The sequence below is a fragment of the Mesoplodon bidens genome (assembly GCF_964165515.1).
Source record: "Mesoplodon bidens genome assembly, chromosome: X".
Taxonomy (NCBI): Eukaryota; Metazoa; Chordata; class Mammalia; order Artiodactyla; family Ziphiidae; genus Mesoplodon; species Mesoplodon bidens.
The window spans coordinates 78,819,870-78,836,811 of NC_138163.1; the positions used below are offsets into that span (position 1 = coordinate 78,819,870).

The following is a 16,942-nucleotide window of genomic DNA, read 5'->3' on the forward strand; positions in this document are numbered from 1 at the left end:
AAGGAATGCATCAAACACATTCACATTTCCATTATTTTTTTTAAGCAGATGACAAAGACCCAGCTTACCAGCTTTACTTTTTTAAACCTAAGCTTATCATTACATGTTTAAACAATTGTCAAAATGTACTAAGTGGCCAGCATTCATGCACAAGTAGAAAACATCCTCAATTTATATTAAATCAAAAGTGTGTTACCATTAATGCATTAAAGTCTTTCACTACTAAATACTGAAAAAAATAGAATTTGTGTATGTATGTGTGTGTGTGTTTGTGTGTGTGTGTGTGTGTAAGATTCATCCTGGCAATACTGACTTCACAGCAGACTGACACTACTTGGCTCATGTTTCAAACACAATGCAAAAGAAGGTCTGTGCTGGTGTTAGTGTACAAAAGAATCAAAGCCACCTTAGATTACATTTAATAAAAAAAGCAATGTGCATATACAGATTTACAACAATTTTAAAGACCAAAAAATATGGAACTGTTATGTGGTCCCAACAATAAACTTGAAAGCATATGACAAATAGGGGTTCCAGTGAACTGTTTATAAATACTTTACATTAGGTGCAGTTATACTAAAAGTTGAATTCATTTTAAATCTTCAGGAAATGTTCCTATATTTATAGTTTAACATTTCAGTTAAATGCATGCAATTACTCCTTATCCAAGCATAGCTGCTGCTCCTTGCATTTTATTGTTAAGGACTTTAACTGGCCATCTTTTTCAACTTCTAATCTTTCTTCACCATTCTTGACAATTCTCTTTGCAGTGATTTTTCTGCCATTAATTAATTTAGTAGAAGTTGACATAGATTTGAAGTTGCCCATCCCACTATCACCAAATGACATGGAAGAGAATGAAGTGAGTCCCCCATGACGTAGTGAACTGAACAATGTAAATTTTGGGTCAAAAGAACATATACCTCCAAAAGATGGAAATCCACTTAAGGCAGAGAAAAATGACCCTGTGCCCCAGCTTTTGTTTCCATGGGGCCTCTGCAAATATGTTCTCAAGTGGGTCTTCAAAGAGGTCAAATAAAAAAAAGTATCTTCCACCAAAATATTCCCTGAAGACATCTGGATTAAGGAATCTGAAGCCAAACTCAAATGGCCTGTCAAAATGACTTCCACCTCCATCACTTGTTTTTAGCATATCTGTCATAGATGTCCCATTTTTTAATATGTGATAACATCTCAAACACCTCATATACCTTGGCTATTTGAATTTTCTCTCCTCTTTTTCTTCTCAAGATTTTTATCTGGTTGCTATGCTGATGCCTGTTTCCAAGAAGCCTTTTTAATATCCTTGGATGAAGCATGTCTCTGCATGCATAGAACTTCATAGTAATCCATCATGTTTTAGCAAGCTGTTGGAAGGAGTCCAAGGACATGGAAGCAGGTGGATAGAAGCAGCAGTGATGGGGTGATGGCCTGGGTCTCCTGTTGGCTCTGGCATGGCTGTGCTGGTCATGGAGGTGCAGACGGCAGCTCCCCAAGATTTCCGTTCTCTCCTTGGATTTAGGCTTTTAGATATTATTATAAATGGAATTCCATTCTTAATTTCATTTTGGATTGTTGCTGATGTACAGATACACATCTGATTTTTGTTTTCATTTGTACCCTGCAATTATGAAGAACTTGCTTTTTAGTTCTACTAGCTTTCTTGTGGATTCTTTTGAATTTTCGAAAGATTAGATCACATAATCTGTGAATAGAGGTAGCTTTACCCCTTCATTTCCAATGCTGATGCCCCCTTTTTTCTTGTATAATAGCCATTGCTAGTAATTCCAGTAAGACATGAATGGCAAATGATGAAAGTGGGTATCCTTGTCTTGTCAGTGATCTTAGGGGTAAAATTTGCAGTCTTTCATCAATGAGTATGATGTTAACTGTGGGTTTTTCATAAATGTCCTGTATCATGTTGCAGAATTTTCCCTATATTCCCAGTTTTCAGAGTCTTTATCAAAAAAGGATGCTGGATTTTGTCAAATGCCTTTCCTGCATAAATTGAGATGATCATGAGGTTTTTTTTCCCTTTGCTCTATTCACATCATGTATTACATTGATTGATTTTCTTATGTTGAACCACCCTTGCATTCCTGGAATAAATTTGACTTGGTCATGGTGAGTAATCAATCCATTTAATATGCAACTGGATTTGGTTTTCTAAGATTTTGTTGAGGACTTTTGCATCTATATTAATAAGGGATATTGATCTATAATTTTCTTCCTTGTTATGTCTTTATTTGGCTTTGCATCAGAGTAATGCTGTTCTCATAGAATGAGTTAGGAAGTACTTTAATTTTTTGAAAGAGTACTAAAAGTATTGTTTTTATTTCTTCTTTAAATGTTTGGTGGAAATCACCAAAATTAATTCAGGACTTAATTTTTTTGTCAGGTGTTATGTTAGTTATTCATTCTCTTTACTTGTTAGGTCTGTTGAGATTTTCTATTTCTTCTTGAGTCAGTTTAGGTGAATTGTGTATTTCAAGGAATTTATCCATTTCTTCTACGTTATCTAATTTGCTGTACAATTTTTCATACTATTTTCTTACAATTCAGTTTATTTTGTTAAGGTCAGTTGTTGTGTCACCACTTACATTTCTCATCTTAGTTATTTGTATGTACTCTCACTCCCTGTTTTTTCTTAGTCTTACTAAACATTTGGTGATTTTGTTTATCTTTCCAAGGAACCGTCTTCTAATTAATTTTCTCTATTGTTTGCTTAGTCTCTATTTTATCACTACTTTGATCTTCATTATTTCCTTCTTTCTGTTACCTTTGGGATAGTTTCTTCTTTTTTTTCTGGCTCCTTCAGGTGTGAAATTAGGTTACTGATCTGAGACCTTTATTCTTTTTTGATTTACATAATTACAGATATACATTTTCCTCTAACAACTGTTTTCACTGCATAGCATAATTTTAATGTGTTTTTATTTGCACTTGTCTCTAAGTATTTTCTAATTTACATTACAATTTCTTCTTTGACCAATTGGCTGTTTGAGTGTGTTAATTTTAAAATATTTGTGATTTTATTAGTTCCTTCTGTTGTTGATATCTAACTTCATCCTGTTGTGGTCAGTGAAGATATTTTGTATGATAACAATCTTTTTACATCTATTGAGACTTGTTTTGTAGCTTAAAATATACTCTGTCCTGGAGAAAGTTCCATGTGCATGTGAGAGAATGTGTAATCTGCTATTGTTGTGTAGAATGTACTTTATATATGTCTGTTAGGTGTATTTGGTTCAGAGTTGTTCAAGTCCTCTAACTCCTTACTTATTTTCTGTTTGGTTGCTATTTCCATTATAGAAAGAGAAGTATTGAAGCCTCTCATGCTTACGAAGAACTATCTATTTCTTCCTTCAATTCTATCCAGTTTCCTTCATACATTTTGAGGATCTGTTATTAGGTTTGTAAATGTTTACAATTGTTATGTCTTCTTGTTGAATTGAATATTTTATTAATATATAACTCCTTCATCTACTATAAACTTCTTGATTTAAAATCTACTTTATTTCATATTAGTATAGACACCCCTGATCTCTTTCAGTTACTATTTGCATGGAGTCTTCTTCAATGTCAGTATATTTGTGTGTTAGATCTAAAATGAGTCCCTTTTCTTTTTTTTTTAACAAATTATTTTATTTATTTTTGGCTGCATTGGGACTTTGTTGCTGCATGTGGGCTTTCTCTAGTTGCGGCGAGCGGGGGCTACTCTTCCCTGCATTGTGTGTGCTTCTTATTGCGGTGGCTTCTCTTGCTGTGGAGCACAGGCTCTAGGCATGCGGGCTTCAGTAGCTGTGGCTCGCGGGCTTTAGAGCACAGGGTCAGTAGTTGTGGCGCACAGGTCCAGTTGCTCTGCAGCATGTGGGATCTTCCCAGACCAGGGATTGAACCCGTGTCCCCTGCATTGGCAGGCTGATTCTTAACCACTGTGCCACCAGGGAAGTCCCCATGAGTCTCTTTTAGATACAATATAGTTTGACGATGTTTTATCTATTCTGTCAAGCTATGTCTTTTTTTTTTTTTTTTTTGCCGTATGCGGGCCTCTCACTGCTGTAGCCTCTCCCGTTGGGGAGCACAGGCTCCAGACGCACAGGCTCAGCGGCCATGGCTCACGGGCCCAGCCACTCCGCGACATGTGAGATCTTCCTGGACCGGGGCATAAACCCACCTCCCCTGCATCAGCAGGTGGACTCTCAACGACTGCACCCCCAGGAAGCCCCAAGCTATGTCCTTTGATTAAAGATTTTATTCCTTTAAAATTCCAAGTAGTTATTAATCAGGAGGTACTTCTGCTATTTTGCTATTTGCTTACTATATGCCTTATGGAATTTTTGTAACTCATTTCCTATCATTACTGACATCTTTTGTGTTTGGATGATTTTTTTTCTAGTGAAACATTTTGATTCCCTTCTCATTACTTTTAGTGTATATTCTATACATAGGTACTTTGTGGTTACACTGATCATTACATTTAGCACCTTAAGGTTATAAGAGTCTAATTAGAATGTATACCAACCTTGAATGTAAGTTGGTGCAGCCACTATGGAAAACAGTACGGTGGTTCCTCAGAAAAGTAGAAATAGAATTATCATATGATGCAGCAATCCCAGTCCTGGGCATATAACCAGACAAAACTATAATTCAAAAAGATATATGCACCCCAATGTTCACAGCAGCACTATTAACAATAGCCAAAATATGGAAAAACCTAAATGTCTACTGACAGAAAATGGATAAAGATGTGGTACATATAAACAATGGAATACTACTCAGCCATAAAGAAGAACAAAATAAGGCCATTTGCAGCAACCTGGATGCAAACAGAGATTATCATACTAAGTGAAGCAAGTCAGAAATAGAAAAATACCATATGATATTACATATATGTGGAATCTAAAATATGGCACAAATGAACCTATGTACAAAACAGAAACACACTCACAGACATAGAGATCAGACTTGTGGTTGCCAAGGGGGATGGGGGAGGGAGAGGGATGGGGGAGGGAGAGGGATGGACTGGAAATTTGGGGTTGGTAGATGCAAACTATTACACTTAGAATGGATTAACAAAAAGGTCCTACTGTATAGCAAGGGGTACAATATCCAATGTCCTGGATAAAACAAAATGGAAAAAAAAATTTAAAAAAGAATGTCTAGGGGGCTTCCCTGGTGGTGCAGTGGTTGAGAGACCACCTGCCAATGCAGGGGACATGGGTTCATGCCCCAGTCCAGGAAGATCCCACATGCTACGGAGCGGCTGGGCCCATAAGCCATGGCTGCTGAGCCTGTGCATCCAGAGCCTATGCTCTGCAACGGGAGAGGCCACAACAGTGAGAGGCCCGCATACTGCCAAAATAAATATAAATAAATAAATAAATAAATAAATAAGAATGTCTATATGTGTATAATTGAGGCACTTTGCTGTACAGCAGAGATTGGCACAACATTGTAAATCAACTACACTTCAATTAAAAAACAAAAAAGAATGTATACCACCTTAACTTCAATATCATACAAAACCTCTGCTTCAGTAGAGCTCTGTCCTTCCCTCCTTCTATCATTGATGACATAGACTACATATTTATAAATTGTGTGCCCAATAAATAGAATGATAATTTTAATGCATTTATCTTTTCAATCATGTAGAAAATAAAAATTGGCATTACACATTTTCCCATTTATTTATCTTTACCAGATATTTATTTCACTAATATTTACTGATGTTGAACATTTTTTCATGTGCCTGTTGGCCATCTGTATGTCTTCTTTGGAAAATGTCTATTCATTTCCTCTGCCCCCCGTTTTAATCAGGTTGCTTGCTTTTGTTTTTGAGTTCTATGAATTCTTTATATATTTTGGATACTAACCCCTTATTGGATATATGATTTGCAAATATCTTCTCCCATTCAGTAGGCTCTCTTTTTGTTTTGTTCATGATTTCCTTTGATAGGCAGAAACTATTTAGTTTAATGTAGTCTCATTTGTTTATTTTTGTTTTGGTCCCCATGCCTGAGGAGACATATCCAGAAAGATAATGCTGAGACTGATTTCAAAGAGCATACTGCCTATGTTTTATTCTAGTTTTATGGTTCCAGTTCTTACATTCAAAGCTTACAAACAATCCATTTTCAGGTGATTTTTGTTTATGGTGAAACAAGGTGATCAAGTTTCATTTTTCTTTTTGCTTTGCATGTGACTGTCAAGTTTCCCCAACATCATTTACTGAAAAGAGTATTGTTTCTCCATTGTATGTTCTTTGCTACTTTATCATAAATTAATTGTCCACATATGTCTGGGTTTCTGCTAATACCATGCTGTTTTGATTACTATACCTTTGTAATACACTTTGAAAGTAGAGAGTGTCACACCTCCAGATTTGATCTTTTTTCTCAAGGTTGCTTTGACTATTTGGGGTATTTTGTGGTTCCACATAAATTTTAGAATCTTTTTGTTCTATTTCTGTGAAAAATGTCCTTAAGATTCAGACAGGAATTGCACTGAATGTACAGATTCTTTTAAATAATATGGACATTTAAACAATGTGAATTATTCCAATCAATGAGCAGGAAATATCTTTCCATTTACTTGTGTCTTCTTCAACAATATCTTCTACTCTTCAGAGTACAGGTATTTCACCTTGTTTCACCTTGTTAAATTTGTTCCTGGGTGTATTATTCTTTTTGATACAACTGTAAATGAGATAGTCTTCTTCACTTCTCTTTCTGATAGCTCATTATTACTGTATAGAAATTCAACAGATTTCTGTGTATTAATTTTCTATTCTGCAACTTACTGAATCCATCTCTTATTTATAATAGTTTTTTGGTGAAGTCTTTAGAACTTGATGATCTGTCTTTTGATGAAATTGGGATGCTAAAGTTCCCTGCCATTACTGTATTGTCAAATTTTCCCTTTATATCTGTATTTTCATTATATACTTAGGTGCTCCTTGGATTCATAAATGTTAAAAAGTAAAATATACACTTCTTGTATTCATCCCTCTATCATAGTATAATGCCTTTGTCTTTTGTTAGACTTTGCTTTAAAGATTTTTTCTGATATTATTGCTACCACCCCTTTCCTATCATTTCCATCTGCATAAAATATCTTTTTCCATCGCTTCATTTTCAGTATGCATGTGTCTTTAGTTCTGAAGTGAGTCTCTTGTAAGCATCATATAGATGGGTCTTGTTTTTTTTATCCAGCCACCCTATGTCTTTTTTTTTTTTTTTGCGGTATGCGGGCCTTTCACTGTTGTGGCCTCTCCCATTGCGGAGCACAGGCTCCGGACACGCAGGCTTAGTGGCCATGGCTCATGGGCCCAGCCGCTCCGTGGCATGTGGGATCTTCCCAGACCATGGCACGAACCCGTGTCCCCTGCATTGGCAGGCGGACTCTCAACCACTGTGCCACCAGGGAAGCCCACCCTATGTCTTTTGATTGGAGCATTTAGTCCACTGACATTTAAAGTAATTATTGATAGGTACGTACTTATACCTGTTTTCTGATTATTTTTGTCAGTTTTCCCTGTTCTTTTCCTCTTCTTTTAGGTTCTCCCCATTTAGTTTGATGATTTCCTTTATCAGTATCCTTGTGTTCATTTTTCTCATTGACAGTAACACAATAAAAGTAGGGGACTTTAACACCCTCCTTACATAAATGGATAGATAATCCAGACAAAAAATAAACAATAAAATACTGGCCTTAAATGACACATTAGACCAGTTGTACTTAATCGATATTAATATAAAGCATTCCAACCAAAAGCAGCAGCATAGACATTCTTTTCAAGTGTGCATGGAATATTCTCCAGGATAGATCACATGCTAGGCCACAAAACAAGCCTCAGTAAATTTAAGAAAATTGGAATCATATCAAGCGTCTTTTCCGACCACAGTGCTATGAGACTAGACATCAACTACAAGAAAAAAACTGCAAAAACCACAAACATGTGAAGGCAAAACTATATGGACTAAACAACCAATGGATCACTGAAGAAATCAAAATGGAAATTTAAAAAACTACCTACAGACAAATGAAAATGAAAACACAACAGTCCAAAACCTACGAGATGCAGCAAAAGCAGTTATAAGAGAGAAGTTTACACTGACACAAGCTTACCTCAGGAAACAAGAAAAATATCAAACAACATAACCTTATACCTAAAGGAACTAGAGAAAGAAAAACAAATAAAACCCAAAATTAGAAGTAAAGAAATCGGGACTTCCCTGGTGGAGCAGTGGTTGGGAATCTACCTGCCAATGCAGGGGACATGGGCTCAATCCCTGGTAAGGGAAGATCCCACATGCCATGCAGCAACTAAGCCCATGTGCCACAACTACTGAGCCTGCACTCTAGAGCCCGTGAGCCACAACTACTGAGCTCGCATGCCACAACTACTGTAGCCCACATGCCTAGAGCCCAAGCTCCACAACGAGAAGCCACTGCAATGAGAAGCCTGCACACCACAATGAAGAGTAGCCCACACTCACTGCACCTAGAGAAAGCCCACATGCAGCAACAAAGAGCCAATGAAGCCAAAAATTAATTAATTAAGAAAAGAAGTATGAAGTATCACCTCACACCAGTCAGAGTGGCCATCATTAATAAATCTACAAACAATAAATGCTGGAGAGGGTGTGGAGAAAAGTGAACCCTCTTTCACTGTTGGTAGGAATGTAAATTGATACAGTCACTATGGAGAACAGTATGGAGGTTCCTTAAAAAAATAAAAATAGATATGACCATATGACCCAGCAATCCCACTACTGGGCATATACCCTGAGAAAACCATAATTCAAAAAGAGCCATGTATCACAATGTTCATTGCAGCTCTATTTACAATAGCCAGGACATGGAAGCAACCTAAGTGTCCACTGACAGATGAAAGGATAAAGAAGATGTGGCACATAGATACAATGGACTATTACTCAGCCATACAAAGAAACGAAATTGAGTTATTTGTAGTGAAGTGGATGGACCTACAGTCTGTCATACAGAGTGAAGCCAGAAAGAGAAAAACAAATATCATATGCTAACACATATATATGGAGTTTAAAAACAAACCAAAAAAAAAAAGGTTATGAAGAACCTAGGAACAGGACAGGAATAAAGATGCAGATGAAGACAATAGATTTGAGAACACTGGGAGGGGAGAGGGTAAGCTGGGACGAAGTGAGAGAGTGGCATGGACTAATATATACTACCAAATATAAAACAGATAGCTAGTGGGAAGCAGCTGCATAGCACAGGGAGATCAGCTCGGTGCTTTGTGACCACCTAGAGGGGTGGGATGCGGGGTTGGGAGGGAGATGCAAGAGGGAGGAGATATGGGGACATATGTATATGTATAGCTGATTCACTTTGTTATAAAGCAGAAACTAACATACCATTGTAAAGCAATTATACTCCAGTAAAGATGTTTTAAAAAAAAGAATTAAAGAAATCATAAAGATCAGAGCAGAAATAAATGAAATAGAGACTAAAATAGAAAAGATCAATGAAACTAAAAGCTGTTTTTTTTAAGATAAACAAAATTGATAAACCTTTAGCCAGACTCATCAAGAAAAAAAGGGAGAGGGCCCAAATCAATAAAATAAGAAATGAAAAAGGAGAAGTTACAACTGACACCACAGAAACACCAAGGATCATAAGAGACTACTACAAACAACTATATGCCAATAAAATGAACAACCAAGAAGAAATGGACAAATTCTTACAAATGTACAATCTTCCAAAACTGAACCAGTAAGAAATACAAAATATGAACAGACCACTTACCAGTAATGAAACTGAATCAGTAATTTAAAAACTCACAACAAACAAAAGTCCAGGACCAGATGGCTGCACAGGTGAATTCTATGAAACAGTTAAAGAAGAGTTAACACCCACACTTCTTAACGTATTCCAAAAAACTGCAGATGAAGGGACACTTCAAAACTCATTCTATGAAGCCAGCATCACCCTGATACCAAAACGAGACAAAGGTATCACAAGAAAAAGAAAATTACAAATATAACTAACAGACATAGATGTAAAAATCCTCAACAAAATATTAGCAAACCGAATACAACAATACATTACAAGGATCACACACCATGACCAAGTGGGATATATCCCAGGGATGCAAGGATTTTTCAACATCCACAAATCAATCAATGTGATACACCACATTAACAAATTGAATAAAAACCATATGATTGGGCTTCCATGGTGGCGCAGTGGTTGAGAGCCCACCTGCCTATGCAGGGGACATGGGTTCGTGCCCCAATCCGGGAGGATCCCATATGCTGAGGAGCAGCTGGGCCTGTGAGCCATGGCTGCTGAGCCTGTGCGGCTGGAGCCTGTGCTCTGCAACGGGAGAGGCCACAGCAGTGAGAGGCCCGTGTACCGCAAAAACAAAAAAACAAAAAACAAAACAAAACAAAACATATGATTATATCAACTGATGCAAAAAAAGCTTTTGACAAAATTCAACATCCATTTAGGATAAAAACTATCCAGACTGTGGGCATACAAGGAACATACCTCAACATAATAAAGGCCATATATGAGAAACCCACAGCAGACATCATACTCAACAGTGAAAAGTTGAAAGCATTTTCTCTAAGATTGGGAACAAGGCAAGGATGCCCACTCTCACCACTTTTATTCACCATAGTATCAGAAGTCCTAGTCACAGCAATCAGAGAAGAAAAAGAAATAAAAGGAATTCAAGTTACTATACTTTTCAAGTTTAAATATTCTATTTAGTTACTCTTTATATAATTTCTATCTTTTTATTGATATTCTCACTTTGGTGAGACATTTTCTCACACTTTTCTTTAGTTTGTTAGATAATAGTTTCCTTTAGCTCTTTGAACACTTCAAAACTCATTCTATTAAACTCATTTAAAACAACCAACTTAAAGTCTTTGTCTAGAAATACATCATTTGTGCTTCCTCAAGCATGTTTGTATTGATTTTTCTCCTGTTAATGTGCCATATTTTCATTTTTTATATAATTTATTTATCTTTGGCTGCATTGGGTCTTCATTGCTGCATGTGGGCTTTCTCTAGTTGTGGCAAGCAGGGGCTACTCTTTATTGCGGTGTGTGGGCTTCTCATTGAGGTGGCTTCTCTTTGTTGTGGAGCATGGGCTGTAGGTGTGCAGGCTTCAGTATTTGTGGTACGCAGGCTCAGTAGTTGTGGCTTGCAGGCTCTAAAGCACAGGCTCAGTAGTTGTGGCACATGGGCTTAGTTGCTGCATGGCATGTGGGATCTTCCTGGACTAGGGCTCAAACCCATGTCCCCTGCATTGGCAGGCAGATTCTTAACCACTGTGCCACCAGGGAAGTCCCACATTTTCTTTTATTAAAATGTCTTTTAGATTTTTCTTGAAAAGTGGACATTTTGAATATCATAATATGGCAGCTATAGAAATTAGATTCTCACCTCTCCTCAGGAGTTTTTATTAATGCTGCCTATTGATCTTTTAGTGACTTTTTTGAAAAAAAAATCCTCAAATTCATTTTAAATGGTAGCCTTTTAATACATTCTTTTCTTAAATTTTATTGAAGTATAGTTAATTTACAATGTTGTGTTAATTTCTGCTGTACAGCAAAGTGACTCAGTTATACATATATATATATATATATATATATATATATATATATATATATATATATATATATATATATATATATGTTCTTTTTCACATTCTTTTCCATTATGGTTTATCACAATATATTGAATATAGTTCCCTGTGCTATACAGTAGGACCTTGTTGTTTATCCATCCTATACATAATAGTTTACATCTGCTAATCCCAAACTCCCAATACTTCCCTCCCCTACTCCCCTCCTCACTGGCAACCACAAGTCTGTTCTCTATGTCTGTGAGTCTGTTTCATAGATATGTTCATTTGTGTCATATTTTAGATTCCACATATAAGTGATATCATATGGTATTTGTCTTTCTCTTCCTAAATTACTTCACTTAGTTAATTTAAGCTTTCTTAAAAATGTTGTTTCTTCTTACTAAATCCCATGCAAGTGAATATGTTTTTAGATCACTGTCCTTGAGCCGTTTTCTGCATTATTGTTGTATTTTCCCCAGTTCCTCTCAACAGTCATTTGAATCTATCTACTTGTGGTCTTTTACTTCATAGATATTAACATGCATGGTTCTTTACTGAAGGATTCTGTCCTTGCATTTTAGTCTACTTGTATTTTTATCAACCCTCTATAATATTTTAATGGATTTGTTAATATTCATTCTCCTTTTTTATAGCTTAATAAAGATGCTACAGAAACCGAACCAGTATAAGACCAGGTCCACAGAGCTCAGCAGTGCAGATGGATGTCAAAGATGAAGAGACTTGCTGGAACGTGATTAAGCCCTTCTTCAGGAATGACTCAAAGCTGAGATACTTAGAGAAAGGGGAAGATAAAACACCACTCTGTAGAGCAACATGACTGTTTTACTTCAGCTACCACAATCTTTCAATGAGTTTACAAACCACATTACTAATGTATGTGGTAAGCTGTTACTTATAACCAGTCTGCTATTAATCTCCAAACTTTTTAACTGAAGTTGGAATGGAAAAAAACATTAGAATGACCAAGTTACTCAATCACCTAAGCTAAAACCTGCATACCACTTAAATAAATAATGAGATGCTTCTTAAATTTACACCAAGCATTCTATTCTTTCCCATCAATTAAAACTATTATCCCACAGTTTGTTGAGTTTAAAATAATAATATAAATAACCACTAAAAATATACTAGCAAAACTGAATAAGGGCATGAATGTGTGTGTGTGTGTGTGTGTGTGTGTGTGTGAGAAAGGGAAAAGAGACAGAGTAGTTATTTGCATAGCTGCATAATTATTTCAATATTCCTTTCATTTTACACATTTCTTTTTATAGAGGTCTCATTATTACATAAATACAGTTGACTCTTGAATAATGTGGGGGCTAGGGGCACCAAACCCTCATTCAGTCAAATACCTGCATATAACTTTTGACTCCCTAAAAACTTTACTAATAGCCAACTGTTGACCAGAAGTCTTACTGATAACACAGAGTCAATTAACACGTATTTGTATGCTATATGTATTTTATACTACATTCTTACCATAAAGTAAGCTAGCGAAAAGAGAATGTTATTAAGAAAATCATAAGAGAAAATACATTTACAGTACTGTAATATATTAATTGATACCATAAGTTTACATCATTTGTTTACAAGATGAATCGTCTGTGAGTACCCACAACACTCTTATATGATACAAAACACTTTAGAATGTTATACATATTATTAACACTAGACATCAAAAATGAAACAATGTGAAAAAAGATATTAATATTTATTTACAGGTATAATGATTCACACATTGATAACAAAGATTGCTTTATGGTAGCCTAGTGTAATCAATATGATAGCCTATACACTAATGAATGAAATGTTATAAAAATTTTATGGTATAAAATATTACAGTCACATTCATAATACAGTATTGGAAAGGTTATTACACTTTTAAAAAACCAATTATCTGTGATAAGGCTGATGCACAGTTTCTCCAATAACAAGAGGCATACTGTAATGTCATTCTTTGAAAGTAAAGTTATAAAATAGTAAGAATACTAACCCACTATTAATTTTATATTAAATGTCATTCACATTATGCCTATGTAAGGATAGGTTACCCAGCTCAATACAAGTCTTGTACGGGATGTTATATACAATAAATTCTTAGGGGATGATGATGACGATGGTGACTAAAAAGGTCTCATAGAGTTTTTGCTGGAAGTTTATTAGATTTTCATATGAAGACACTCACAGACATACACAATAGATACGTTTCTAAACTGTAGAGAATGATGATTATTTGCTATCATTAAGTGAAAGTGGATCATCGTAAATTCTTCATCTTCATCATCTTCACATTGACTGGACTGAGGAGGATGAGGAGGGTTTGGCCTTGCAGTCTCAGGGATGGCAGAGGCAGAAGGGGAGGCAGGAGAGGCAGGCACACTCGGTGCAACATTACAGAAATACATGATAATTTGTCTGACTTTTTTGCCTTTTCATTTCTCTAAAACTGTTTCTATATGGTACTAATCCTTCTTCCAAGATTTGCTTTAGTTTCAGCACCTGTATCATATAAGGGTCCCTGTCATAAAAGAAGTCAAAAGCAGTCTTGAATAACTGGAACACTGCTAGATTGTCTAACGTCAATTTGTTTTCTGGCACTGCTTCTAAGTCTTCTTACTTGTCGTCTGGCACTGGTCCAGAAGCACTCATCTCCATCAAGTTGTCATATGTTAATTCCTCTGGTGTGGTGTCTGTTAGCTCTTGAATTTCTCCATAGATCCATATCTTGAATCACTCACTCCCCCCATCTTTTTGGCCATATCCACAATCTATTTCATGATTTCTTTGATGGCTCTGTCATAAATCCTGTGAAGTCATGCACAATATCTGGACAGTTTTATTTCCAGCAGGAATTTATTGTTTTGGGCTTGATGCCTTTCATGGCTTTTTCTATAACAACAATGGCATCTTCAATGGTGTACTCCTTCCAGACTTTCATGATGTTCTCTCTATCGTGGTTCTCTTCTATAGCATTGACAATCTTTCCCATACAGTACTGTGTGTAATGAGCCTTAAAGGTCCTTATGACCCTCAGACCTAGAGGCTGAATTAGAGACATGTATTTGGGGGCATAAACCACTTTGACGCCCTCAGTATTGAACTCATGGAGTTCTGGATGGCCAGGGGCATTGTCCAATATCAAAAGAAACTCAGAAGGCCATCCCTTACTGGCAAAGTATTTCCTGACTTCAGGGACAAAGCATTAATGGAACCAATCCAGAAAAAAAAGGTTGTCGTCCAGTCCTTCTTGTTGTACAACCAAAAGACTGGCAGCTGGTGTTTATCTTTTCCCTTCAAGGCTCGGGGGTTAGCTGCTCTATAGGGTAAAGGCAGTCCTGTTCATAAACCCAACTCCATTTGCACAAAACAGTAGAGTTATCCTACCCGTTCCTGCCTTAAATTCTGATAGTTGCTTCTCTTCCTTACTAATAAAAGTCCTTTGTGGCATTTTCCCCCCAGAATAGGACACTTTTGTCTGCGTTAAAAACCTGTTCAAGAAGATATCCTTTCAGCAGGACAGTGGCCATGGACGTTGGAATCCGCTAAGGAGTGTGTAACAACTCACCTGCCAAATTAACTAGCCCTGAAAATGGATGGCGCTGGAGAGTCGGGCACATGCCTGACTGTTGCACAGATGGCCAACAAACACATGAAAAGAAGCTCAACATCACTAAGTACTAGAGAGATGTAAATCAAAACTACAATGAAGTATCACCTCACACCAGTCAGAACGGCCATCATCAAAAAAATCTACAAACAATAAATGCTGGAGAGGATGTGGAGAAAAGGGAACCCTCCTACTCTGTTGGTGGGAATGTAAATTGGTACAGCCACTATGGAAAACAGTATGGAGGTTCCTAAAAAAACTAAAAATAGAACTACTATATGACACAGCAATCCCACTACCGGGCATATACCCAGAGAAAACCATAATTTGAAATGATGCATGCACCCCGATGTTCATTTCAGCACTATTTACAATAGCCAGGACATGGAAGCAACCTAAACATCCATCAACCGAGGAATGGATAAAGAAGATGTGGTACATATATACAATGTAATATTACTCAGCCATTAAAAGGAACGAAATTGGGTCATTTGCAGAGACGTGGATGGACCTAGAGACTGTCATACAGAATCAAGTCAGAAAAACAAATATCATATAATATCACTTATATGTGGAATCTAGAAAATGGTACAGATGAACTTATTTGCAAAGCAGAAATAGAGACACAGATGTAAAGAACTTATGGATACCAAGGGGGGAATGGGGGTGGGATGAATTGGGAGATTGGGACTGACATATATATATATTATTATGTATAAAATAGATAACTAATGAGAACCTACTGTATAGCACAGGGAACTCTACTCAGTGCTGTTTGGTGACCTAAGTGGGAATGAAATCTAAAAAAGAGGGGATATATGTATACGTATAACTGATTCACTTTGCTGTACAGCAGGAACACAACATTGTAAAGCAACTATACTCCAATAAGAATTAAAAATAAATAAAATACATATTTTTAAAAAAGACATCCTTTCTCCTCAGTGATTTTCTTAATGGTATCTGGAAACTTGTCTGCTGCCTCTTCATTAGCAGAAGTTGGTTCTCTTGTTATCCTGACATTTTTAAAGCCAAACCTCTTTCTAAAATGATCAAACCATCCTTTGCTGGCATTAAATTCTCCAGCTTTAGATCCTTCACCTTCCTTTTGCTTTGCCATATAGTGACTGCTCTATTTTGAATCATATTAGAGTCTATAGGCATGACTTTCTTATACCAATCCTGCACCCACATAGAAGCTGCATTTTCAATAGGAGATAAAAAGTTATTTCACAAAAAGTGCAAGGTTTTTAGGTCTGTTGCTAGCCACAGCAAGGACTTTATGAATTAGTTTTCTTTTCTTTTCTTACAATGGTCCTTATACTGGATTTATCTTGAAATGGCAGGTGCATGTCAAGCAATTCAACTTTTTCTTGTAATGTCACGACTTTTTTCTGTTTCTTGGGAGCACTTCCAGCATCACTAGTAGCACTTCGAATGGGTCCCATGATGTTATACAAGGTTTACTGTATTGCACTAAACATGAAAAATACACAAAAACAAGGCTTCCCTGGTGGCGCTGTGGTTGCGAGTCTGCCTGCCAATGCAGGGGACACGGGTTTGTAACCCGGTCCGGAAGGATCCCACATGCCGCGGAGCAGCTGGGCCCATGAGCCATGGCCACTGAGCCTGTGCGTCCGGAGCCTGTGCTCCACAGCAGGAGAGGCCACAACATTGAGAGGCCCGCA

General features: G+C 36.8%; 1 pseudogene across 1 annotated transcript; it reads right to left on the reverse strand.

Annotated features, from left to right (window-relative positions):
• Positions 1-210: 210 nt before the first annotated feature.
• Positions 211-1,356, reverse strand: LOC308608594 (dnaJ homolog subfamily B member 6-like; annotated as a pseudogene). Its single transcript has one exon. The product of its transcript is annotated as a dnaJ homolog subfamily B member 6-like (transcript).
• Positions 1,357-16,942: the final 15,586 nt, after the last annotated feature.